The sequence below is a fragment of the Thermobia domestica genome, chromosome 2 (assembly GCF_964235325.1).
Source record: "Thermobia domestica chromosome 2, izTheDome1.hap1.1, whole genome shotgun sequence".
Lineage (NCBI taxonomy): Eukaryota > Metazoa > Arthropoda > Insecta > Zygentoma > Lepismatidae > Thermobia > Thermobia domestica.
The window spans coordinates 342883854-342910845 of record NC_137455.1 but is presented as its reverse complement, the minus strand read 5'-3'; the positions used below and the strand labels follow the sequence as shown (position 1 = coordinate 342910845).

At 32.7% G+C, this 26992-nt stretch overlaps 1 protein-coding gene across 2 annotated transcripts in view; it reads left to right on the top strand.

Annotated features, from left to right (window-relative positions):
• Positions 1-2110: 2110 nt before the first annotated feature.
• The window catches only part of bru3 (CUGBP Elav-like family member bruno 3), a 969861-nt gene continuing 944979 nt past the window's right edge, over positions 2111-26992 (top strand). For both annotated transcript variants that reach the window (XM_081749210.1, XM_081749206.1), the window contains exon 1: positions 2111-2349. The gene's annotated coding sequence lies outside the window, so the exon portion shown is untranslated. The remainder of the gene's footprint in view (positions 2350-26992) is intronic.

Sequence of the window (26992 nt, the reverse complement as noted above, 5' to 3'; positions counted from 1 at the left end):
CCTGTTGCTGCAGTTACGCGGTTGTCTTCTCTCCAGGAGCACGTGCGTAAAGGTACACAGCATCATATTCTCCACACCGTTGGTATACCCAGACAGCATTACCCAGGATACAAACACACATACACATCGACACACACACAAGAAGCATCATCACACGTAGACCATTCAAACACATACATATATAAACACGAACGACCACCCTATTGGGAATTCGGCAAGCGGGAATCTGGGATCTAGTGAGAAGTAAACCTTCCCTGAAGATTTGTCCCGTAGTGGTATCTAGGGGAAGATTTGAGAACTACACTCTTTATCCTTTTTTATCTCTCTTTCTAATCTTCTCTCTCTCTCTCCCTTCCTCTTACTCGGAAAGTGTTACATCTTTTTCTATCACCTGCTCTCTTTCTTCTTTTTCTTCCGCGCCATTTTCCGGTTTCGTCATTCCAAGGAGGGTTCAAGGTCGTTCTTCTTCCCTCTCCAAGTCCTCCCTCCCTTCGAGTTCGTCAATCAATCGACCTCACCAGATCATCTGTTTGGAGATTTTTGGATCAACTTGCCGTCGTCCATCTTGGAAGAGGAAGAAGACAAACAAGCATCTTCAACATCGGTAACCTTGAGGACATCCCGTCTTCTATGATTTTCACTGGATTCAGGTGTGTAGGCTCGTTATACGGAATACATTAGTTTGTAACTAATTTTAGTGTTCGTTCATCATGAACAAGTAACCATAAAAACTAAATTAGCAATAGATCAATAGAATATCAATAACATGCACTAGAAAAATCAGGAAAGCATTAGTTAGCTCTTGTTTCTCAAAGTATTAGCTCATTTGTTTCAAATCATGGAATGTCAAAATAACCTTACTCTATAGCGTTTGATTAAACATATACAATTTAATATTATACGAAATTTATTGTCATTGCTTTATACAAGAACGTAGGTAACATTAGTAATTTAAATAATTGGACCTTTTTCTAATGAATTTCGTAATGAATGCATTTTTCCTTTGTAAATTTCCGTAAAGTAATATGTTTTTGTATAGATAAATGAAGCATCATGACAATGATTTAGATGAATGAAAATGAATTTCCTATACCTAATTTAGGCAGAACAGTAAGATAACCAATATATATTAGTATACTATAGTTAGCAGTGAAGTGTTTACCTGTCACATGCTTACTTGTTTCTCAATGGCATTGGGAAGAACTGATCAATTTTAACAATATTTTCTTTGTCATATAAAGTGGTCAATAATATTTAAGAATACCAAACAATCCTGTTATTTTTTAAAGTTTTATTGATCATAGAACACATATGGGACCAATATAAACTTCCTTGAGAAATGTATCTCTAAATGAACTTTTATATTATGTGGTAATATCATTTGCTCTTATAGGGTACCTAAATACCCATTTTGAGAACTTAATAAATTCATAACTAGAGATGCTTTGGGCGAGATAACATGACGACCCTAGGACAAATTATAACTGTAAAGAACTATAACTGAGCTAGATAGCCAAGATCAAGGCCCAGGGCCTTGAAACAAATACTAGCATGTTTTACCATTCAAAAAATATGTATTTTCCAGATAATTTATTTTGCAAATCAACCATCTGGTACTAGTTTAACAAATTTCTACAATTTAACTCATTGGCGTATTTTTCTCAATATTATTTACGTAAGATTTGATATAACATATTCTTCACTCTTAGATATGCAATGCACCCTAGTGACCTATACTAAATAAGCATAGTAGCTCCATGACCTTATTTCTTCTCTTTTTAAAGCTCGTACATGTTTGGCATTTGAATTTGTCGGTTTTATATTCTGTTTAGACCACAACGAGCGTTGCCCTTGGATACGAGCGCGTGATTCGCTAACCGGTAGATGTGACGTAGAAGGCAGTACTAGTATAGACCCCTCCTCCCCTTTTTCGAAAAAATCTACCCACCTCCTAGATACGTAACGTCCCTACCTTCTCTACCCCCGGTTCTTCCTACAACTACTACACCCTTCCCTTCCCGCCTCAAAGGTTCCCCGCGTGCCCGCCCCAACATCCGAGCGCTGTAGCCATCCCTACTACTTTGGTCTTGGGTTGCTTGTGTTCTTTTGGGATCCTCCATATTGACGGGGGGAACGTCCACAAGATCGGCTGGCTCTTTCTATCACTCTCCGGAGTCGGGGGGCCTCTCGGTGTCTGTGGACTCTAGCATCCTGTTCTCTAAGAGATTCTAGTCTTCTGCAGATGATCCAACATCTTGTGCGGAGAGGATCACCCACGGACACCATTTGGGGAGGAAGGGTCCATCTGCTGGGAGAGATACTACCATAGGGTGTCATTACCAGTGGCAGGTGTGTCTTCTTATATCAATAGATACATACGTTTTCCATCCATATGGACTTGATTATGTGATTGACCATTGGATTTTGCAGACCTGAATCGACAATGGATCTTCATCATGCTTTTGGTACTAACAACTGTTCTGTTACGGCGTATGTGTGATCGTTTCTGTTTCAAAATCGCTACCTAATTATTAAAACTGTTCTGTGATTCTTTCTGTACTAGTTCCAGTGAAAACACTATAATTTCCCGCTAATCTTGTTTTGCGACAACAGGAATTGAAATCCAGATGTTACCACCAGTTTATCATTGTCTATTCAGGTCATGTTTCTTGCACGGACCTTGACATGATACGAGTTCGTTTTATACTGTTTTTTATCTTCGTAGTCGTACAAGTTTGTTTCTTGGACAAGTAGATTAGGTTTACCATTAACTGAACTGAAAGAAAGACATTATTCATTGTCTTTTTGATTTTATAAGTTAGGCATTTTTCGTCAATCTGTTGAAATTCCAGTACAGAAGCTACTCGACATCGAACAATAAGTTTATCATTGTTTAGTAGCAGGTAAATAAGTTTAGGATTGGGTTACGTGCTTAGAATTAGGAACTTGCAAAAATAGATTATCCTAATTTTTTTTAAAAAAATTTACTTGTCAATTATCTTTTTATAGTTATATATTGGATTTTGATGCTTAGCTTTTATTTTCCAAACCCTTACAAGAAAGTAGAAGAAAATTTTAAAATTTTACCTCACTAACTTTTTTAACAATTAGAATAATGTTATAAATCTAAAGAAGACAGAGTTGGCAAGAACTCCAAAATTCCTTCAGAATGAAGTTTTCATATATTAGAAATGTTTTGAGTTCATCAGGAGGAACTTCAACTAGTACAAAGTATACTATATTAGCTCATTTGTATTTAGAGAAAACATTACATCTATATTGACAAAGATTGTGATAGCTAGGCAGATGTAATGTTATTTGTACTTATAAACATGAGTTACATAGTATACTTTTTTGTTGTACTGACAAGAGTGAAAACGAACCACACTGATGTTATTGAAATGTTTCCATTATATTAGACCTTATTCAGTATGTACTGGATACATACATATATGCATTTTGGTGCTATTTCTATATGCAGATGACTGCTACCCTCTTACGCTTGTTTAATATCAATGAAACTACTTATAATTGAGAATAAGTTTGTCACCTAATTGTGAAGTATTCTTTGGTGACGTACTACAATAAAGAAATTCTTGGATATTTTTTAACATTTTCACGGGATAATATGTTACGACTCAAAACTAACATTAGGTGTTTTTGTATGAAGTATTTTGACCAATTTGAAAATTCCATTGTACATGATTGGAGTAATAGTTTCAGATGTGAAATTGTAAGTAGAGAAAGCTTCAGTGAGTCTGCTAGCATAAGCCTGATTTTGTCTTCATTTATATGCAAGATATAGTTTAACTTCTTTAATCTTCCTCTAACCTAATTTGATTGAAATGTTGATGCATTCACACGTATATTTGTGCGATTGTTTTATAGTATCTTCTATCACAGACCTAAGATTTAGTCACTAATTGTCGTAATTCCTAGATCATTTTTTTAAAATTCCATGAACATCTTTTCTGGATATCCTCCTTGGTATCCTAAAACAATTCTTTATATTGTGTGAGTTATTCGTGATAACACGTAACAACAAGAGTTAGAAGTTTTACAGGCAAAGATATGGATTTTTCACCACATACTTGCTTAAGTTTCCTTCTCTAATTATTACTTCACTGCAAATATTAGGGGATATTTGATAATTTTATTTATCACTGAATATGTTGCGCAAACGTTATCAGATTTTGGTTCCTCTGAATCCGCCATGTTCTTTAGATGCATATCTTAATTTTCAGTGCGTTTATTTCGTTATTGATTGTACTTTTTGATTTGAATATGGTCTTGACTATTTTCTAGATTTATTATTAGACTATATACCGAGGTACACCTCACTGCGTTTTTTCAAATTTCTGTGAAGAAGAACTCAATAATTTTACGACAATCTTTTAAAAGAAACAGTTTATTACTTTTAATACGGCAGTAAATAAACCATCTTCCGAAATTCTTCCATATGGTACTTTAGCTGCCCTATGTTTTTTTATTATTATATTTTAATAGGTATTCTTTTATTGAAAAGTATAATTCTAACACATGTCCTAAGTTTTATACTAATAATGTATAGTGTTACGAAACAAAATTTTCAGGTAAACGCTTATGTTTTAACTTTCTCATTTTTGGATATAACCACTTGTTGGAACGTTAGAAAAAAGATCGTATATGTCAAGCTCAACATATTATCATATCATGTATGCGTGAGTTTCTTACGACACGCATGGTTGCGTGTCAGGAAATTGAATTGTGGTCGACGAGGGGAAAATCAGGAAATAATTCATTGAAAATAAGAGCGGTAGAAGTGATGTCAAACAACCTTTATAGGTAACTCTACTTATTATCTTTGACATGTGGTAGTCAGTGATCGTTCTAAGAAACCCTTTGAAAGAGCATGTTTGATTAATATTTTCCCTTTTTCGGCTGTAGATTCAAAAAGAGTCAATGTTAATATGTTTCACATATATATCTTTCGTTATCATATTTTAGAAGATACACGCATATGATTAAGCACATACGTATAAGTACATAGTATTTACATATTAAAATTTATATTATTAATGTATTTTAATATATATTGAAAGTCTTAAAATTAATAGTTAATATTTTACTAACTCAATCCTTAACACGTTTTTATTATCGTATATATAAATATTCTTAAATTAAAAGTATATCATTATATACACACACACAACGAAAACGTTTCTCAGAGTAATTGGTAAAACAAAATGCAATTTAATTCCTTCTATTCAAATATTTACATACATAGAAATTTAGCTGATATTAGCAAAAGTTTAATAACAATTGAATCGTTGAGTTCGAAAACCGGTCATCTCCATCGAAGTTAATTTGAGAGAAGTGACAAACAAAACTAAGTTAGCCAATATGCCTCTGACATATTGGACTGTTTTCATTTTCGGACCGTAGAACTGACATTTTTCTACTTTCCAAAAATGAAAATATCCCTATATGTCAGATACATATTGATTAATTTAGTTTTGCTTGTCACTCCTCTGAAATTAGCTTCGATGGAGATGACCGGTTTTCGAACTCAACGATTCAATTGTAATTAATATTGAATTTCAGTTTTAAAGTCTACGCTTGTTGTGTAGTTCAAGAATTCTTTTCAGCTATTGTTTCTTGACATACTTCGGATAATAAACTAAAATCTCAAATCGTTATTGTTAGCAAAGTTTTGTTTGTCTATGTGTCTTTTAATTAGATAGATTTAGTAGTTTTTCAAACTTGGAAACCCCTATTGTTTTGACAATATACATGAGACAGCAAAAGGAAAATAAGTTTCTAAAATAACTTTTAAAAGCCTTTCTCTGAACTCAGTTCAACAAGCTGCTATCAAAAAAAAAAAAAAATAGTTATAAAAAAGTTTATTATTATAGTAGTTGAATTACAGCTAAATCCTGGCAATATTAATCAAATTTATGAAAAAGATGTTGAAGAAAATATGCTTTTGTAAAATACATTTACTAGGAAAACAAAACGTATTTGCTTATTAAAATATAGTACGATAATAAATGTTACGATATTTCTGTTAGGGCTTAACGATAACATGAACATGGAGTTGAGTTATCCTTACTGACAAAGATAATACTAACTATTATGTTTTGTCTTCAAATTTTGCAAGAAATCGTGTTAAAATCTTGTAAGAAACTCAAAAGATTTACAAAGCTAGAAGTAACAAACAATTTCTAATACATTAACTATATGATTATGTGATAGGTATCTGAAAAATGTATAATACTTTGTAGAAAATATTCCTGTATTGTTATTAACTTAAAAGAATGGGTCAGTTACATGTCGACTAGTAATTTTCCTCATAATTTGCGTCAAGAATCATTCTTATAAATAGAGGTTATTAGGCTATTAGAAATTACCTAAATATCAATTTGGAATAGTTTTGCGAAAGTTTGATTAAGTTCGAACCCCTCAAATCTTACAGCTTATAATTCGGAAACTAAACGTTTGCCCCGGAAAGTATTTCACATGCGTACTAATTAAATTAAGATCTACCCCTATGCAAAGTTTAGTAAGGGTCGAACGTTTTCTCTAGATCGCGTACAATGTTTACTGTTCTTGTCATTTATTTATTTTAGAAAAATCAAATCAAAGACGGAAATTGACCTATTTCTGCTACAATTAATGCTATTTTCAGCATTGCTGAGACTGAAACGGATAGATAGTCTATTCTATATTAGAACTTGACGAAGTAGTTAATACTAGATAAACTAGTTTGCACTTTTATGAGTTAACGCCCGGTGTGTATGTAACCTGTATAACACCGAATAAATTTTGGTTGCATAACATGCTAGGGTATGGAAAGTTGGAATAATATATTCAGTCTGTGTTGACAATGTCTACTATTTTTTATACAACATTTTGTAGAACAATATTCTTTGATTGCTACTAATTAAAACGAAGGAAGTTCAATTTCGTGTCAGTTAGTAATTTCCTGTCAATTTTGCTGTATAGAAATTGTCCTTAATTGATTTTAGCAAATTCTTGTTGTAAATAGAGGTTCTACATATCAATTAGCGAAATGTTTCGCGAAAATTTTCCTAAGTCAATTTTCCCAAATTTTATAGCCAATAATTCGGAAGCCAAAGCTGTTGAGAGGAAAATCTTTTACATGCATACTAAGCAAGCTAAGTTTAGTATCGTATGAATTCGGTGCAATATGCAATATCGGATGAATTCTGGAGATCCATTACGATATATACTGTTCTTGCGATTTATTTAGTTTAGAAGTATTAAATAAAGGATAAAGATCGACCTACATTACAACTAGATTAAGTCTGTATTATTTACATTTTAACTACTCATGATTTAACGCCCGTTGTGTATGCAACCTGGATGACTCCGAATAACTTTCGGTTGCATAACGAGGTAGGATATGAAGTGCTAGGATGACGTATTAAATCTGTCTGGTAGCTAAACGGAAACACACATGCACGCCATATGATGAAAACGAAAAATGTTTCGAATTTTCAGAATCAGTTTAGTAATACAATCACGCAAGATGTCAAAAACTTTATTTCCTACTACCTTTCAATAATTTCATAAAGTTTACGTTTCATCTATCTATCTTTCAAAAACTAGGTTAAGACGTCACCGAGTGATAATACTCCCTAGTTTTTAAAAGGTTATCTTTATATCTTTCTATTGAGCTTCCCGCAAATTATATCTCGAAGATCAATATAATGTACCGTTCGTCTCTTGTATTAATTTCATAATAAATTTGTGAAATAGAATAATAAATTCGCGTTTTATATAACAATTTTTCCGCAAATATAAAATGTATTACCATTACTTCCAGAGGTTCAAACATTTCGTAGAAATAATTAATCTACCCTTCTTTCACTTTGTCGCCACCTATAAATTGAAATTAATGGAGTATTTGTAGTTTGTGATTCAAAAAGCCAATAAAAGAAACTTTTGCCTCTTTAAATTCAAGAAAAATGTACAAACATGTAGAAACGTTAAGCCACCATACATCTTAGAAAACATCTCTAGTTTTAAGATTGTATTGTTTATAACGTTCTCAGCAACTCACATAAAACCCCTCATTATCTTCTGGGAAATAAATGTATCTACGTCCGTAATTAACACAATTTATTATTATTATTATTATTATTATTATTATTATTATTATTATTATTATTATTATTATTATTGGTTGACGTTGGAAATTAAGATTTTAAGGTACTTCCTTTCTCCGCACATATCGAGTTAATAATTGTAACCATGTCAAATGTAATCTAGCTAAATGTGATACAGCGATTGTATTGGCATATGCATTTCTATGTATGATGCTGTCTTACCTGGCACAAAATGCATGTCAGAAAATGCATAAGCTGTACAAATAATAAAATAACATATTTTCATCGACATACTTAGTTTAGCTCACCGTCTAAATTTCAAATCCCTTTTCATACCGAGGCTATTATGAGCCTTGGACCTACATTTCAACTTAAACGTAAATTCTGAAAAACTTGAGTTCTCATCTGGAATGATTTAAAGACTCATAATTTTCTTCATACGCGGAAATATCTTTTATACGTACACGTTACGCTTAGTATGACCTAGTTCCTTGTTTGCCATATAGCTTGCATGTAATCTTAATATTCCATAAGAGTATTCTTAGATTTTCTTACCTTATTAGTAGAATTTAAAACAAATTGTCGTAATCTTTGATATTAATAACCAATTTCACATTTAATGGTTCAGTTAAATGCACAAATATTGTCGTCCACAATGTTAAATTCTTTATAAGAACATTTACTCCCAGTATGTGGTTATTCGAAAGTAAGATAGAGTGAAATGGATTGAATAGTCATGTTTAAAAGGTAGAGTAATTTTAAGAGTATTTAATTAATCGTAATATTCCTTGGTTACCGACTTTTGGAATTGGTAAAATTTTTAGATTCGTTTGACTTAAGTTGAACGTAAAACGGCTTTAATACACTTCATTTTAAACAGTTTTAATACCTTTTATTTTAATACTTTTTAATACACTTCATACATTTCATTTTACACAAAGAAGTGCGATTTTTCAAAACATCAATTAGACGACAGACTTTTTTTTAATTAGTTTAGCGTCCCTTTGAACGGAAGCTATATGAGACGTGAACCTACAGCTTAAATTGGGACCCGAATCACATTGAGCTCCGCCAGGAATCAAATCCGGGTTTCCAAAACCAAAGAGCATACGTTAACCGCTTAGCCAGGAGAGAGCTCTACCCACAAGTTTGTAATAACACTATACAGCTATTTAATACAATTTCATGTATTTTCTGAAAATATCTCTCTTTTAAACAATGATACGTCAATTCCCGGTGGAAACTCATGTGGTTCGGATTTCACGTCAATCAGTAGGTCCACGTCTCACAAAGCCTCGCTGCTGAACGGGACGTTAAACTCAAAATCAACTCAACTCAATGATACGTCGGTGATGTTTTTTTCCAATTGGAGTACTATTATTTAAATGTGTAAGTGAATATCTACGTAATATAATCATTAAAGCTAATTTCTTTTGTAGTTGGTATTTCTAATCTTAATCCTCAACCTAGTGTTAACACGAACTTCCTACTTTCCAGTGTGTATATATGTTATAAAACAAAGGGGAAATAACTGGCTGTCCTATTCCTGTCCTTTTAGCCTAGTAACACCCTTATTGTCCTACTGGCCTAGTGCTAGAATAATTGACTAAAACATATCTTCGGGTAGAATATCCACATATATATCCATGGAGATTTTCTTAATTTAACTTAAATGTACGCGTATTAAATGCCATTGAAGTGACAATATACATTACGGATATGTCTAGGAAAGATATTATCTGAAAACGCAAGGCTAATTTTCTTCGGTAATTCTGAATACTAACGATAACATTTGATATGGCAACCTAAGGATTTTTTTCCTCAAGTTCTCAGTATGCTTAGTGAAATTCGTATTCTTTTCTAGTAGATTATATATTCTCATTTCTTCTCCCCTAGCGGAGAATTTGATTTGAACTAGTCAGTCCTTAAAATATCTTCTTAAGTAATGGATACAAAAATTACAATTTTAACTGTAAGAACTGTTTTGTTAGTTTCACTAACACTGTAGATAGACTGCGAATGCATTTCTCATATCAGAGTAGATTCGAGAAAGTACTTATTTTTTTTATAAATTCCGTCAATGTATATTGAAATAAATTTATTGTACGGTAGTACTTTTATCTTTATTATATTGGCAAGTAATATTGGCTTCTAGGAAGAGGAAGGTGGCTTTAAAAATCTACTTTTAAAGTAGATATTTCAAATAGTTATACTTTAGTTTACAATATAAACTAAGTATGATATATGCACATAGTACACTTTTCTAGGATACATAGCATATTTACATTTTTAAGGATAATATCGGAAAAATTGAAATGTTACAAGGCAATTTGCTAGTGTTTGGATCTTGATCTTAATAAATACCGTCAGTTTTTCTTCGAATCGATCTTCGTTGAAATTATCTTATCGTGGATGGTTGTAAACATTTCATTAAGAGGTCTATCCATTTCATGTACCATAACGGATTAATACGTTTACTTTAACTATTATATGTGATATTTTGTCATTGTTCGTTAAACAATCATTTTACGGATTCGTTAAACAAAACATATGAAAGTCAAGCCAGCGCAACACCTCGAAATTATGGAAAGTTCGTTGAATTATATTTAAGCTTTCACGTAAGGTCGGTGACGTATAAAATACTTCAATAACACATTACATTATATTTATGAGTTTAAATAAGACATGTTACGTCGTAAAATGTTTACGCCATTTTGAAAAATATAAATAATAAATTCTAAAAGTAATAAATATCGTTAAGTTCCAACCTTAAAGTTTCTCAAGTTGCAGGCTTCGAGAATAAGCTAAACATAATAGTAATAATCTAATAAAAGATGATGTGGGCAGTTTTATGAAATAAGTTTATAATTGCGTTTTAAATGATCTTTGCAACCTTAATTATCTGTGAGTGCAGGTTATGAATCTAGAACCAATGAAGTACCAAAGTTTTGCACTATAAATGAAATATATGAAACATTTATTTATTCTTTACGTGGCGTTATGTTGCAAAATGACCTACATTTGAAAATCATAATAATCAGAAGTTTAGAAAAAATCAACAGCCTTAATATGTTATAATAAACAATATATCAAATTTTGTGCTCTCTGTCGTATAGTACTCTTGTAAATTTTATTTATACAATTAGAGTATAGTGTGCTATTCTCAAATTACAGTGATGCGTAACTTAAGAAATCAGGACCAAATGGTGTCCTCTATTAATGAAAGAAACTAAAATAACGTTAATAATTATAATAACAATCATTTGTATTTGTTTCGAAATCAATTGTATTATACATCATTATGATTAGTAAAGTTGAAACGCCAGTATGTCTAGCAGTGATTTGAAATAAATATACTGGAAAAAATATTCAACAGATGTTAATTTCTTTAAAAGCTTCTAGATTTTGTAATGATATTTTGTAATGACACGAATTAACCTACTTTTCAAAATGTGTAACTTTTTTCATCACTGACCTTGCTTGAAACTTCCTAGAAACAAAAGCCATGAACATTAATATTATATATAGGATAGAAATTTCTAGTTTTATGGGATTTTATAATAATCATATTTGAATAGTATATTAGATTAAAAATTTTATTTACCATATATTATATTAATACTTTTAATTATAATAATTGAACATGAATGTTCAGAATTTGGAGTTCTAATATATATGTATTTTTAATAATAATAAATTAAAATCCTCATTTCATCCCGAAGAAGTGTTCAAATTATACCATTAAATTGAGTTCATGTATTGCACACCTTATGTCTGACATCAAAGAATTGCTAAAAGTCTTACGCTATTAGGAAAATTATAAATAAATTTTCGTTCACTCTGTATCATCTTGTAGAATATAAAATGACCTACCTTTCAAGATTTAAAAAAGTGGAAATTTAGAGAAAATCAGTAACTTGTATTGGAGAAATATTTATTTGGAGATTTTTGTAATAACGTATTTACTATTTGTTTTTTATAAGATTAAAGCGAAAAAGTTATTGTCAGTTTTTCATTATAAATTCACAATGATACATTAAACTACGAGCTTATTGATATTCAAATAAACAACCAGCTATATTTATTGTTATTGACAATTTATTCCGACTATTGTTGTTTTAATATTAAATATATTATATTTGCCAGTAATCACACAACATTAGGATTGCCAGTATATTGTAGTAATACTACAGTTTGGAGATACGATAACTTAATATCACATACATAATACCTTCTCTTCGTAAATGACGGATTGGGAATCTATGAGCTGACCACATATCGTTCAAACATATACCATGTGAATTGTATAATCCTTGGTAGGTCGCCAGATTGTATGCATCACTATTATTCTAAGTGATAGTTTGGAACGAGTCATATACGAACTATTGAACAAAATACTTAAACAATACGGGGCTTATGCAGAGTCGTTTTGACGTACGACTAGCATCACACTAAAGGACTGACTACTGCAGGAAACATTTGTTAGTCGAACTCTTTAGTATGACATTAATCACGCGTCAGAACGACTCGGCATAAGACCCTACGGGTTTAATTTAGAAGAGACTGCCCAATATTGAAAAGGTGTGCAATTGATATCTTGTCTGTAGACCATCTCGTCTCGAAAATTTCGTTTCGCCCGTAACGTGAGAAACTATAATTCTTCCGAACACTACTATCGTTAAAATAAGTGTACTGAAATCTTAATGAGCAAAATAATTACAATTTAATTTAGGTCAGAGTACAATACTCGTACATAATTCAAAATGAGATAAGGTGTTTCTGTTCTTAATGGTCATCATGGTAAAAAATCAATACTTTTATGTGCTTATAGCTAATAATTCCTACGTCAATTAGTATTCTTTCCATTATTGTAACTACAGTATATCTTTTATAAGTTTTTTTTTTAAATTTCGTAGTAGTTGCTCCATAATGAAATCAGAGAACGAATATTTTAATCAATTCAATTTGAAATTCACAAAGGTGGTTTCTGCCATCTCGTTAGGCTTAGCTAGATGAGTCTTTTCTCTCATAGTTATTCGATCATTTTCGACTCGAAAAGTATCCGAAGATACTACGTCAGTCCTTACGCGTGTGATGAAACACACAACAAAACTATTCTTGGAATGGTGCAGGTTATTTCGTTAGCCATCTCGTCGCTTGGAAGGCGACCGCTCTCTCGCTCCCGTATCCAAGATGGCGTAATGCGGCACTGATGAATTTCGCCCCTCTTCTATCGTTAGAAACGAGGAAAAATGGGGAAATTATGTCTTAAATTGGTTGTCCTATACTTATATATTGCATGATTTATTAAGAAATGTAATAATATGGATTACGATGTAGTTCGTAAAGCAAATTTTACTTCAATTGTTAAAGATTTTTTAAAATAAATATGTTGTCTTCCCTTTTTCAATTATATTGTGTTTACGAACGCATACATCAGAGAGTATTTAAGGTTCAATAATAAAATAATTTTTGTTCGAAGAGTGTTGCGGATCAATAACCGTTAAATATATAATGAAAAAGGTCCTGAATGACTAAATGGTCAACACTCAGGTGAAACCACTTAAGTTAGAAACTTGAAGTTTTGACAGTGTATACGATTTGTGATCTAAACGACCAGTACGAAAGGAATTTTGGAAGTTCAAGAAGGAAGGGGAAAAATAGGGGTAGCAATTATTATAATAAAATGTCCATGTCTCCGGATCTATGAAGAGTAAAGACAAAACTTGATATGTGGCATTAATACCGTATCTGAAATCGCAAAAAAGGTCAGACCAACGAGTAACAAGGAGGGAGCGTGGATTAGGCTAGAGTTTAATATCCTTTTTCAGCATCGAGGCTATATGAGACGTGGACTGAATCCGAATCACATGAGCTCTCGTCGGCAATCGAGCCCGTCTCTTCGGCACCGAAGACTCATAAGATAAACATGCAGGAATTAGAGGTGAAGTATGTAGGAGTCATAGAAAAAGGCACCAGGTAAACAAGCTAGTTTACTAGTTTAAATGAAGTCCTCGCAGTGGTGCGAGATAACAGAAGAATGTTGGGTAGATTCCTTTTGAAAATAGTATTTTATAGGAGGAAATGTCTCTCCTCTCCTCTTTCCTTGATCTAAATTATCTTCATCCCTATTCCGACGACACAGTTGCCTAAAAACAGTTCCATGTAGCATTTCGCACGAGAAGAGGGGATATGAGAAATTAGATTTTCTCGTCTCGGAAAGTTTCGGAAAGTTCTCGTCTCGTCTCGAAAATTTTCTTCTTTTGTTTCGTAAATTTACGTACAAAATTTATGTACTGATTTTTATTCTAATTGCGTCTATAAATTATCGGAAACCTTTAGTTTCACAAATGACCTATAAATAGTGATATAACAACACTTAGGCCGTATGTATCATTGAAGTATATTATGTAATGACTTGCGTATTTTGAATATCGAAAATTACTCACCATTCTGTATTGGGATAATCACTTTATCAGTATATAGGCCTAGTTTTTATTCTATGGAAAATATAAAACTAAAATAGTGTTTTCCAATAAGACTTGAGTGAACTAGTTTCTTCCACGAGACTCGAGACATTTTTCGTCTAGTCTCGAATTTAAAGAGTCACTTCTCATCTCGACTATTGGATCGTTTTCGAGACGAAACGAGATATTCTTGTCTCGAAAGCAACACAAGTTTCATGTTTAATTCTTTACTACCTAAAATGTTACAAGCACACGGCTAGTAATGTTTAGACAGGAGAATGAGTTTCTGCATTAGCCTCTGAACAACGCCGTGGAAAGAATCGAACCGAAATATCACGTGTGTTATTTGGAAATATTTAGCTACTTAAACACATGAGTGCATATTGTGTTCAGCTTGAGTAGAAGATGAAATAAAGTAGGTAGTAATTACACCAAATGCATATACTAAAGATTTCAAGGTTTTCCTATTCAAAATGGTCCATCGAGACTTCTGCATTAAATAATACCATATGAAACAAAAAAAAATTCATTATAAATTTCCTATTATACTTATACATAATTGTATGCCTTATTTTGTATACATATAGTGGGAGAAAGGATCAGAGGCGGATACAAGTGACATTACCTTTCCTTGTTTTTCAAGTTGTGAGATCACATATGAACATGCAGCCTCTTTTAACCAAATCCTAGATTTGCCCTACAAAATTTAAGTTTTTAAAGTATATAAACGTATTTTTCTTTTTTAATAACAATAGAATTCACATTAATGGTATACATAACTTTATGTGTACCATTTTTTCCGCGTAGGGAAACTATTTCTACTTATCTTGAAGTATTTGGCAAAAGAACATGGCTGGGCTGAGTATTAATTTTCGTTGGTATCTGTACTATTATGTTTTGGACTATTTATGAATCTTAAAACAACATAATTTGTAATTTCTTAGAATCTTATATTTTTGTATTTTAGTTTCAGTTCTAAAACTTTGAAGATGTCTCATTTATCAAGTTTTTCTACTATAGTTTTAGTGAACGAATTACGAAGTAAGAATGTCAAACCCGTTCCATAGTATTATCCAGTAACATCTTCCTGTGATCACCCCAGAAGTGTAATAAAGCTAAATATTGTATACTTACTCACTGAAAGACAATACCTTCCCCATAAGTGCAGCCACTGTTAGTGTATTATATTATTATACACTTTTATTTTTTTTTATTTTGAGGGAGTGCGGTGGAGAAGCCAAGTTTACATTTACATCAGAGGTTGATACCTTTACAAAACACGAAAAATGGCAATACTTTGAACCATGAGAAAAAGATTAGTAAATGAGCGTCGCATTAGTAAATGATGAAACAAAACAAAACTTTAGTTTTACGCGCACCCACCGTTGCTAACGCGCCAGCTTCCTTCGAACCCAGTCCCTCTCTGCCGCGCATGCCCTCCAGCTTCTTCATACCCTGACACGAATTAGATTGTAATGACCACTTAACACAGGTTAGTAAACACAATTAAACACACTACTACTTTCTACAGAGGTACGAAGCTAGTTTCCGATGCCAATGTAAATCTATATAAACCATTTACCGGCAGTGCTTTATAATAAAAGTATCGTGCTTTGCTCGAGCAGAGTTTCAAGTGATATTTCCCAGGATTTTTTACTCGTAACAATATAACAATTTTAATTTATTTTAGTGTTATTTAAAAGAAACAGGTTTGGAAATACACCCTTTTCTGTAACAACTGAAGCCGTTCGAGGATAAAAATGTTACGTTACACTTTCCGAAACGTATGAACTATGGCGGTTCATGCACGTATTATATGTTAGTCATGCTACATAAGTGCAGCCGTAAGGTAACATTAATTAGTGAGTCCTCGTCCGAGTGAAGAGATTTGGAAACGATGAAGGGTGTATGTTAACAGACATAGTTGTAAAAGTCAATTTTCCCGAAATGTACAATTTGTTACATACCACCTTTATCCTTCAACCGCATCAATTATCTTAACGAGTTATTGCTACTTAATATTTGCGTACCTTTATGTAATGTTACCTTACGTAATATTCATATACTTTGAACAATCATTGTACCGCATTATAATAAAATAAAGAAGAGAAAAACTAGCTTTTGCGGTTTGTGAATAGAATTTGTCCTACAACATCTATCGCTGTCTACGAGCGTCTCTGCTTCAATAGTGGTCATTTATTTTTCTGTCGTAGGAATACCAGGGGGAAAAAGAAAGATAGAAAAGAAGAAGAAGAAGGAAAAAGGAACGAAAAAGAAACAAGAATATTGGAAAAGATTTTCAGTGAAGATGCACTCTCGTGGAAAAACAAAATCAATACGAGAGGCTAACACTACCTTTGACTACATTTGGCAGGAACATTTCGGGAACGCGCATTTGAGCCTTGGTCGTAAACGAAAAAATCTTCTCTTGTGAATATAACTTCTTTTCTTTTCTTTCGTTATTCTTTACTTTGCCATTTGTACATCGTATCCATATTCAGCACCTCATTTTAAAGAATTGCTTGAGATTTCTTTTCTTATGTGTTTCATTGTTTTTAGGTTTTTTATTTTAGTTTACTTTTTATACTTCTGTTTGTTTTCCTTATCGGTGATAATGTTCTCATCGATTTTTGACGGATAAGTTTCCGGATCCTAAAGATACGAGGTTTCATATCTTTGGACGTTTTGGGTTTACAATATCCTGTTTATACGTATTATTGCTGTTAAAATCGTAACCTTAATAGGAGAGTCTCTGGTGATTATGTAATTACCGAACACACTTTTGGTGTGGGAAAACTAGGGTTCGATTATCGGTGGGATATCGTATGGCTTGGACACCGTGCTAAGCGGTAGGTCTACGGTTCTGAAAAGCACGTTAAACCAACCCAGTAGTGGATTTTGGACCCCACTTTAAGTAGTAGCTATCATCTCATGCGTCAAGAAATCTTACTTTTATTTGTATTTTATTTGAAGAATACAACAACTTGGACGTTAAAACCGAACCTAACTAAGTAATTATTCTAATACCGAGTATTTACAAGTACGTAGTATGTATGTGATCTTTAGAGGTATGGGCCGCGGTGGCTAAGTGGTACAGCGTTCACCTCTGGTCCTTGGGATCCCGGGTTCGATCTCAGCCCCCGCCAAGTGAACTTTGTAGTTGACAAACACCATGTGCGTGGATTTTCTCGGGGTCCTCCCCTTTCCTCCCATTTTCTTCATTTCATTCATTACTCATCATCACCGTCTCCTTTAGCCTAACCGGCATAACCAAGGGACGTAAAACTCAAAGATTTCATTTATTTTTTTCTTTAGAGGTATGTTCGTCATTATTAGGGCTATACAGTATATGCCACCGTTAAGACAAGATAAACAAAAATACATACAAAGGGATATATATGTCACTTGTAAATACCTTGGGAACTTGTAATTATCAGTTTCGTCTTAACAGGGTATATGTAGTATAAAAATATTTTTTCTTGGTAACTACGCATGAGGATTTTAACTAGTAACCCATATTATTTTGTTAAGGTCAATGAAATCTATTGATATTTATAGTAAATATTATGTTCCATCTTTGAAGAAAACATTTTCCATTAAACTCTATATAATATTGTATAATTAGACAAATAAGTGAATGTTTTAAAATAATAATTGAGCCCTTATCAAAAATAAGAAATTTAATTCGTTCTCGCTGCCAACTTGTACATGGTTTTACTTCCGATGCTATTTGCTTAGTGAGAAAGATGTGACGATAAAGTTATGCGATCTGGTTTCCTAATGGATCAGCACACTATTAAAAACGCATACATGAAATAATTGTGGCAATTTTTTATCCGTATTTTCATTTGATATAAAGTGCAAGTATTGATATTTTTTTTTTTTACAAAATCCATGACTATCTTATGCCTGTTTTCATTGTTACACAATATATTTATGAATTTTTCAAAGTTTGGTGTTATCGATACTTATATATTGTTAAAGTTTCTCCGCCTTACTTGAAATCCCACAAGCAGATTCGCCGTTCTGTCATAGCTAAACTGTTCTATAATAGTTAACGTAATTAAGATTATTGCATATCGTATATATATATATATGAGTTTATTACTTTTACTACATTTGAAAATCTGCGCGTCAAAAAGGTATATGTTCACCTGAAACAGCGTTTGGCAATATGACTAAAACCATCGACAGCCATCATATGATTATACGCAAACTATAATTTCTCTGATGGTAAAATATAGGGACATTTTTTTTTGGTTGGAACTATATTGCATTCGATAGGGATGCAAACAAAAAATAACATTAAATTGAAATCTCAATTTGGAATTTTTGGTGACTTGCCCTTCTCTTTAGCAGCTGCTAATTTGTTAATGGGCTACAATTTGTTCCATGACTTTAATAAGGCAAAAAATTCTCTTAAGAATTTGATAATTATTTTCAAGCTTTCTATGCGTTTTCCCTGAGTATTATGCGCACATAGTCCCAGGTTCTATTCCCGGTGGGATTACTAACCGTCAGGTAAAACTTCGTGAAGTACTTTGAATCCTTACAATCCACTGTAAGTAGTAAATTTCAACTCGCATAAGACTAAAATTGACATTACAGGTTAATCTATGAAATCAAAATAAAGTTGCATAATTATTCTGGCTCTGCCCTATTAAGTAACTGTAGCAAAGCGAATTCACTAAGCAAATACGATACAGAATAAAATTGCTAGATCATTTATACTCTAGTTCAAAATGGTACGCAGAAAACTGGCAAATTAGGGAGCGAAAGAGGATGTATAGTATAAATATTAGAATTGCAAAATTAGAGATACAGCTTCTAAAAGAATATAGTAATCAATTCACATTTTGATCCGATTTACTTCTTCATCGTATACTTGTCATTAGATTCTTATTTATTCCTATTTTTAGCTACTTTTAGCTTTCTTACCGATCTATAAAATTATCAGTTTCTAAGTAATAAATGTATTCAAACCCGCAAAGAGAAGACTAGTTGTTACGTTGCATATATTAAGAAGACGTAATTGATTTTGTTATAGTAATAATACATTACATCCTTCTAAAACTAAAGTTACAAATTTCTGAACATATCTCACACCAATTAATCATAGAAACGTACAATAACTAACATTACGCAGATATTTACTTGTCACGTTCAATTAATAATAACTCGATATAAGTCGGTCTGAACTTTCCTTTAACGAATATTGTATATACAACATAATAGGGTTCTGATCAATAAAGTAACTTTACTTTTCTACCGTTATACATATATAATTAGAGGACTTAATTACTTTCTCTAATGGTAATGTTCTTAAAGGTATTGTGTTATTAGTTAAAGTTCAGAGTTCTATATTATTGCGATGTGACAGAGTTCTCAATTTAACTGAATCTAAGTTAATAACTATGTAATCTGATATTATCAAAATATGACACTATTTACTATGAAGTGTCTATATGTAAAAAAACAATAACTACATCCACAAGTGTTAAATCATTCAACTTGCTAATATAGAATAATTCTAGATTTTCCTACATCTATCTTTATTACACTTTTATCCAAAATGGTCTACTTTCACACCCATTACATAACTTATCTTGGCGGACACCTCAAACAATGCCACTATTTACTCACAAATTCACTATTATAATTGTTTAAAACTATACTTCAAAACCCTTGATAATTTTTCTCTCTCAAACACCATTTGTACAGACTATCAATAACATACCTTTAAAATACCTTTAACATACAAACAGACTAAATGGTTACCTCTTCACACTCTGCTTCCACACAAAAATACTTATCTTCCAATATCTAGGAAACAAAAGAAAGAAAACATAAAAATTTAAATTTTGATTTCATAAATTAGAGAATTTTAGGAAGTCTCGTTCCATTTCTCTTGTCTGGTTAAACACCAAAATAATGTATCTGTATCTCAAATACAGAGAACAAGAAAAAAACATGAAACCAGTGTAAAAGTTTCAGAATTTGGCAAGGCTTTCATATTTTTTTTATAATTTTACATAGAAAATATCTGAAAATATGTTAAAATAAAGTTTCTTGTTTTTCCTATATATATATATATATTTAAAAAGCAAATGTGAGTACCTAGCACGGAATTCGTCGTTCCATACGACTGCGAAATAGTCCGCATGTTGGCGTGTCTTGTGTTCGTAACTTGAAGAATTCTTTTCTTTTCTTTCCTTAACTTTTCGACTTTTTGCTGGCTTCTTTCTTTCCCCCCCCCTACCCTGTCCCAACAGACACAGAAGCACGCCTACCTTGACTCCTGTCAACTTTGCTCTCCACTGAATTCAACATTAAAGAAGCTGCGGCTACCAAATGTTAGAGAAAGTTAAAATCGTGATTGGTATGTTGATGCTGACTTTCTTTTTCACTGTATACTTGGCATGAGGTCTTCCTTGATTCCTATTTTTAGCTTCCTTATTCATCTCTCTAAATTGGTCTATTTCAAGATAATACAGGTATGCAAACCTGCAAGACGGAAGTTAGATGCGGGTTGCATATAAAGCAAGGATGTAATTGATTTTATTAAAGGTAAAGTTCATGGGTAAAGATGTCCAACTTAAAACAACAAACTTATACGGACGTATCTCAAAACTAACGAGTCATTGAAACGCTCAATCGCAAATATTTCAATGATAGACTTCATTTACAATTGTTAATAGTTGGTTATTCTTCCGTGCTGAGTTTTCATGGGTGATTATTTACCAACTATTTTCATCTTTGGATATTTTAAATCAATATTAGTGTTTATGTAAAAATTATATTTAGAAATATATAATACTTCCTTAATAATATTTAAAACTAGGTTAAGAGTGTTACATTAATTCACAGCACTTGATATGTCTAACTAGATTTTCAACTAACAAATGTCCTACATCCAGTAACAACCATTAAACTGTAGCTACCAGGTCGAAATAATAGATACACACAATTAACTGATAACTCCTTTAATGCAGCGTACGAACACCTCTATCTGATACTACACAATTATATTGTTCTTGTAGAACATATGCTCAATCTACAAAGGCTCTCAAACCGCTCCAAATAATGGTTAAGATATATCCCTAACGAATGGTCTTGGTTTGATGTTAATGTAACGAATTAACCCAAACATAACAACGGATAAATAATATAAATTTGTATCAAGGTTCAGTTCTGCTTTTACAAATACTTTCTGACCACTTGCAACATATTAGTGACAATCATTAAACATTATCTAAACAGTTAACTAAGTAATAATAATTATTAATGATTCACATAGTAATTTCGTTTTATTTTCCGTGCGATCGTTCTGATCATTATTAATCGCATTAGTAGAGACCCTTAGGAAAAGTCACAATAGTAAAAGAAAAAATCTTGTATTAATTCAAAATAAGGGAAATACTTTCCTAATATACTAATACTAGAAACAAGAATTTGAAGTTAGGTGAGTTTTCTTTCCTACTTTGAAGTGATAAGTGATAAAAGCTTAATTTTTACTTATGTCATTTCTCTCAAGACTGTTTATCTCAGCGACCCCGAAAACTACGAATTCGTCAACTAATATCGATCATTTTCGATAATTTATATATATCTATATCTATCTATCTATCTATCTATATCTATCTATCTATCTATATATATATATAATATTTCCCACTCTCTCCTAAGTTGTGGGGGCCGCGGTGGCTCAGTGGTAGAACGTTCACCTCTGGTGCTTGGGGTCCCGGGTTCGATCCCAGCCCCCGCCAAGTGAACTGTGTGTTGGACAAACACCGTGTGCGTGGGTTTTCTCGGGGTTCTCCCGTTTCCTCCCACTTTCTTCATTCCACCATTTCATTCATTTTTCATAATCACCGTCTCTTTTAGCCTAACCGGCATAACCGTGGGACATAAAACTCAAAGATTTCATTTCATTTTCTCTCCTAAGTTGCAGGACTGAATTTGGATTTAACTGCATCAAAAGTGTCACTGTTTCATCCCAGCGACCCCGAAAACTATGGATTCGACACTAATATCGGCCATTTTCGATTATTTTTAAATATCTCTCACTCCCCTTCCCGTAAATTGCACCGTCAAAGTGAAATGATTAGAAATCATTCCAGGCCCGAACCTCATCTATGTTGAAAATTTGATTGAGATCGGTCGGGTGGGTCAAGACGTATGAAGTCACAGACATAGTCACTGTCATTTTTTGTTTCTGTTCTAAAGTGTTCTTGAATTTCTGTAACATCTATATAGTTACTGCTAAATAAATTTCCCGGAAGGCGACAGCTGAATCCCTTTCCTCATTGAAACTCATTTGATTTATCCACTTTTGTGACAGTTCTTAGACAAAAGTAAATAAATAAGATGTTAGTGTACTATAGGAAAAAAGTTTTATCATTAAATTATTTTTTAGGCAAAAAAGTTAGTGTACTTCAGGAAAAAGTTTTGTTTATCATTAAATTATCTTTATACGCAAATTGATGATTTGCAGCACTCTTCCTTTTGATGCCTCTGTGCATAGAATATAACACATGTAAAAGCAATAGAATAGGCATTAAGTAAATGAAACTTATATACCGTATTTGTTCGACTATAAGACTGAGCTTTCCCCGAGATTCGTCGCCCTGTATTCGCAGTTTAAACTTTCGTAGTTGAAGACTATTATATTTTCACGTTATTCAATAGCTTGTACTGAACGTTAAAATATATCACCATTCACTATCATTGTAGTGCTTATTGATTTGATTTTTAATACGGTAAAAGAAAAAGGCTGTGAATGTGAAAGTAAGAATGTATGCACTGTAAACTAACCTATTTGTTTTTATTTACGGTATCACATTTTATATGTATTAGCTCTTTTATTACTATAATTTTGCTAATCAATAATGAGCATAAGTTTACATATGTAATGCTGACTTTTTTTGGCGTGTCTTAAGATATTTTAGACCAGTAAAATAATTTGTAATTTTCATTATTCAGAATTTGTTAAAAATAGGAAAATTCTCTTCAAAATAGGGTCGTCTTATAGTCGAGTACATCCTCTAATTTATAACAAGTTTAGCTCCTTTTCTACTTGGATTATCAAACATGACAAAACCTTGACTTTATACTAAATATTATATGAATACTTATTATATATCAATATTAATTATACGAATATTTTAAATACCATACTTCTCTTATCTTGGTATGATTGTCTGGATCAAGCACTTTCTGCTGATCTAGCAACTGGTGTGGCCGCTTCTTTGTTGTACTTGGTCCTGGAGATCGATTCCCGGTGGAAGAAGCAAAATTACATAATTGACAGTTAAATTTCTACATGTAGTTTTTGAGGAAATCAAAATAAATGAATTTTCATTGCGTTAAAACATATGACATTGCCTTCGTTGTCAGACTGATGTAATTGATATTTTCTTTTTCTATTGGAATAGAATGTTGACATATTCATTTAATATACAACACAGATTCAATTTATGTAACAGATTCAATGTATTGTTCTATGATTTCTAAAATATATACTTGAAATAGCATCAAGTATATTTCTTACAGTGATACAGATGCTAGTAACAATGCCACACAGACTACTAATAATCACACACTTACTCGTAACAAATTAAGTAAATTTTTTACAGTGGTGCACATACACTTAACAACGACAAACACACTCGTAACAATTCAAGTAAATTTCTTACAATGGCACACATACTCCTAACAATGACCCACATTCTCATAACAAATCAAGCAAATTTCTTACAGTGGCACACACATACTCGTAACAATGGCACACATATTCCTTACAGTGATACAGATACTCGTAACAAATCAAGTAAATTTCTTCAGTGACACACATACTCGCAACAATGACACACATACTCCTAACAGTGACACACACAATCCTAATATTAACGTCACTTAATACTTATAAATGTACGTATACTAAAATTTCAGGAAGAGTAGCGCAAAAAATAAGGTCGAATGCAAAACAGGATACAAGAAATGAACTCATAAATGTAGAAAAGTAAAATGTATTTATATGGTATGTTTGATCAATATAGGTAAGAGTATTAAAAACACAAGCAAAAAGATGGAGAGTTTAAAAAAAGTAGTCCCAAAAGAACCTTCCTACCTCTCGGAAGCACCTAATTATTTTCCCTTCTTCTCATACCTTTTTCTTCTTATTAAATTCTGTTTGCGACAAGAAAGCTATTTTTATTACTTCTCCGGTACAGAGTAATTTCCGTTAGGAAGCAAGCATCCTCCCCCACCCATGCCGACCTCCTGAAAACCCCCCGCTACTTTCTTCTGTTGTTGAAGAAGACGGTCCCCATACTTAAGATCTCAGTCTTTCCTCCCCGTTACATCCTCCATCTCCTTCCTAGTCGTTCGCTCTCGGCAAGATCAAAAGGCAGCCTCCGAACTCTAATTCTGCCACTATTACTAGGCTCTGTCTCTCTCTCCTTCTATATTATAGACATTCCTCATAGCTTTCCAACTGACTCTTAATATCCGAATCATTTGGCCCCTGAGGTCCCTTTTCCTTTTAAAATGTGTGTGAGTGTGTGTGTCTTTTTTGCCTGACTTGTCTTGGTCTCTTGCGAAAACGTGATGAAAGCAAAAGAAAAAGTAGTAAAAAAAATGGATGCTAAAAGGATGGGAGTCGCTTCGCTTATCACTTGTTTCTAAGTCATGGAATAACAGCATGAAGAAAAGTGCAAAGGAATATATACATAAATGAAATAATAATAGGCTAGCGACTGCTGAAATATAAAGAGAGAATCAAAATTTTCAGTTCAACTCTTAACTATAGTAGACATGTACATATAGGTGTAGCAAATGGGGAGACAACATGGCCTGAGCCTCTAAATGGAGTTCATTTGTCATATTATGTTTATGACACGTACTTACAGCAAAATGAAACATTTTTGTAATAGAATATGATTTTTTTTTCCTTTTTCTAAAAGTAATATCTTAATTTATGTCAACACGTTAAAATAATTACAAACTTTCCTAATACAATAATTAGTGCATTACTGATTACTCGTGCAATTTATTACTCTCATCTTACCTAACTGGTTGAACAAAATTGCGCTTTTAAGAGGCCCCATCACAGCGAATTTATTTTCGCGTTTCTAAATGGCTGCAAACGGAAAGCTACTAGGTGACTTGTGATAACGGTGCCTCATGCAAAATAATATTGTCTAGGGAGGTCTTGTTCCACATTTCGATTATCTTTTATCTATTTGAAGATATCATGGAATTACTGTAAAATTAGCGGTATTTTAATTTCGCAGTGATAAGGCCTCTTAAGCCTTTTTATTTGAGGTAGCTGTGGCTGGATTTTGCTGTCCTTCATCTGTTTCTATCTTGTGGCATATCCACTGTGACACAATACTGCACCGCATCGTTCTGAACACAATCTTCTCACTTCTTCTTTGATCCGCTTCGGGCTCTTTTCGCATTCAATTCTATAGTATCCACTTGGTAAGCTATGTATTCCAAAGGTTTTCTACTTACGTGTCAAAACCATCGCAGTCTACTTTCTTGCAGCTTTTCTTCGACTAGTCTCACTTTTACTATTCCTCGCTCACATGAAGTCGAACAAATGACAGGTGTGGTGAGTTATCGATACTTCCGTATGCTGAAACAACTTTCGGTTTTGCTTTTGGTATGTAAAAACTTACCCGCACCGAATATGCCTTGTCTCCCTTTAGAAAACTTACTGTTTACACCGCTGTATGTATATAGTAAAACTTCCCTTGACGGATACCTCTCGATAATGGACAGATTTTTTTTTTTTGTCTAGGCAAAAAACATTATTACGGGACAGAACATTATCTTTTATGGACACTCTCAGATACAAGTACGAACAATCTTCTGTGCTCCCCCCCCCCTCAGCGTTTTAGAAACCTGTTCATAACAGATAGGAATTTTTCTCAGTTTGTACTATTTAGCACAGAAAATGCTTCCTGCAATTTGTAAATAAATCGGCGACATAGTAACAATATCCCTTTTTATAACTCTCATAATGGAAGAGTTCTATCTATATTTTCAATATTTAACAATAACGTTGCATGGTCTTATTGAGTTAACTTTTGTGCTTTTAGTGAACAGCTTGATTCTAAGTATGCGAATTAAGTTTCTTTCATAGGGGATGACATTACTTAAGAAGAAAATTACCACGTATACAGTAAATTTTGCAGTACATGTCCACATAAATACATTTTCCAGCGATACTGCTTTTCTTTACAAAGGAAAATGACATAATAATTCCTCAAATGCAACTCTTATATGCAGGATACATAGATAAAATGTATATAGTGCTCTCTAGAAAAGCTTAAACGTGGCTGACGCAATTAACGTAAGATTTTACGAACGTTTTAAATCTGTTTGCTCAGCTAACAAGGTAATAAT